Genomic DNA, 2,646 nt, shown 5'->3' with positions numbered 1-2,646 from the left:
GTGCCCGCCGCCGCCATGGGTCCGAGGCAGGGTGCCGCCCGCAGCCCCAGGAAACCCGGCCCCAAACTTCCCCTCAGCGCTTCACTGCCTCCTCAGCCACCCCCCTCCCCCACCCCAGTGCCGCTCTCGCGAGAACGGACCCCACCCAATAGCAGGGCTGCGTCATGGCTAAAGACGGAGGAAGGGGAAAGAGCCCGGCGGCGCGGAGTGCATTGTGGGGGTTGTAGTGCCCGCCGCGGCAGGGACAGGTACTGAGGCGGGCGGCAGTGACAGTTACTGAGGCGGCGGCGGCGGCGGCGGCCTGTAACGGGCCGGGTGCGGGTAACAGGGTGAGGGCGGCCACCATCTTTTTAAAGGGACCGCGCGCTGCGAGACTAGTATCCCGAGGTGTGAAAGCTCGGGTTCTTCCTTGCCTGACCGTTCCCCGCCCGCGCTGGAAGAAGGTGGGGGTTGCAACGAAGTCGTACGACAGGGCCCCTCCCCCGCCTATGTCAAAAGGTGGGAACTACTGAAATAGACGTGCTGTCTCACACACAGACATGCACACCCGTGCACACACACACCTACACATATGCGTGCGCACGTATGCACACACATGTGCACACACATTCACGCACACGTGTGCATACAGACACATGTACACACACATGCATGCACACATATGTGCACATGGCCAAAAAACACCACCGAGGCTTTCAAACCCTCTACTCTGGTCACATATCAGTGTGATGTAATCTTTTTATGTAATCTTTTTTATGGTATATCTAGCTTTTGCAAACTATATCTAACTGAATACTTAAGGCAACTTACTGTTGCTGGGAGGGGTGTGGCATGTGTGTGTTAAGAGATGCTTGCAGAGCACAGCGTGTGGGATGCGGAGGATTCCTGGAATGCCTCCCTAACACCAGCAGGATAGTCTCTCCCTGACACTTGTAAGATAGCAAGAAGTTCAGAAAAAGGTCTCATTATAATGCTAAAAATCACACCCCTGGGCAGGGCAAAAGTATGTTAATGAAACATATATGTATGTAAATGAAATACATGGCTAAAACATAGGTATAGAGACATGCTCAGTAGAGAACGTCTTATGTCAGTGGCTTGTAACCAATCACTGAGCGATACACTTGCAAACATATGTATAAAAGGTACCCAAAGGTAGAAACCGGTGGTGCTTGCTTTGCAAACGATTGCCAAGCACCCCTCTCTGCGCAGACTGGAAACAATAAAGATTAAGTTGGATCCTCCACCCCTGTGTGTTCATTGGCAATAGCGCACCGGGCACGAACTCACACTGTCCGTTGGGGACAACAAGTGGACATCATGTTTCCACTTTCTGAAGCTGTCTGGGTAAAGCGTTGTGCTTGTACATTACGCTCAAGTGTGGGCAAACCTTAGGCCCATCTATATATTACAGATATCAGGCAATTACAGTTATCTTGAGACCAGCTGCATGTCCAAAGTCACTATCATAACATAAAAAGCTCACACCTCAATTGAGGGAGCTCCCAGGCATGGAAGCTTGCTTCTTGCTGGCACAGTGGGAGTCTGGGATCTAAGGTGCGACCAGTGGCGTACCGACGGGGGTGGGTGGGAGAGGGAGTGGGGCTACCAGCGGTACTTCTGGTTTCGCCACTGGCGTTTCCAGGCTTGCCAATCAGCCACTGGGGGGACCCCCTGTCCCCCCCCCTGTGCAGCAATCAGCCACGGACAGGAGGAGGCGCAAATGAAAGCATTGGCCCCCGGGTGCTGGAGACCTATGGTACGCCACTGGGTACAACAGGCTCTAATATGCAATCCCACCACTGTGCCTCCTGCCATGCACGTGTGGCATGGCAGGAGGTGCAATTGTGTGGAACATGCATTAGATCCTATAGCACCTTTTCCCGCACGTGTAGAGGGGGGTCTTAGGAGAGGGGTTGCCACGCTATATTCCTTCTACAGGTCAATTGCAAAGCGTTTTAATTAAATTTAGCTGGTTCTGTTTTCACTTGATTATTTTACTTTTAAAATAAAAGTTTTCACTGCAACTCTGCCACTGTGCCCTGTGCTACCATCCCATGGCCACCTGAATGGCTTTGTGGGCAAGTGGAACAGGGCACACAGCAGCAGTGCGGTGGCAACCAGCGTGTGCAGGCCACATATGTGCCGCCCAGCCGGGGGGTAAAATGGGGGGATTGCATTCAGTGGCATGCCCCGCAACTGGCTGCACGGTTCCTCAGTGGCATCTGTATGCGGGGGTCGGGCTGTGCAGGCAAGCACTGCCACCGCTGAGCCATGCCCTTCACCGCCAGATCCTAGAGGTAAGTATGGCTTGGGGGCTGTGGGGCAGAGCTGGGGAAGATGGTTTGGGGACTGAGGGAGCAGGGGGTGCTGCCAGCCCCAGGTGTCACATCGCAGTTGGGAGCAGGGCAAGGGGGTGAGGGCAGGGATGCCCCTCTGCGGGGGGCTTTGCAGGCAACTGATGCGGGGCACAGTATGGTGGTGCCTGCCATGTGCAGGCCGCACGTATGCCACCCAGCTGGCTGCCCGGGGGAGGGGGAGATGGAGGCTGGCATGCAGCCAGAGCACAGCTCCGTGGCCAGCTCTGCAGCCGCAGCGAGGGATGGGGGCGCATGGCGGGGTGAGGGGGCTTGGGCTTGCACATGG

The sequence above is a fragment of the Alligator sinensis genome, unplaced genomic scaffold (assembly GCF_000455745.1).
Source record: "Alligator sinensis unplaced genomic scaffold, ASM45574v1 scaffold1021_1, whole genome shotgun sequence".
In the NCBI taxonomy this organism is placed as follows: Eukaryota; Metazoa; Chordata; order Crocodylia; family Alligatoridae; genus Alligator; species Alligator sinensis.
This window is presented reverse-complemented; position numbering follows the sequence as displayed.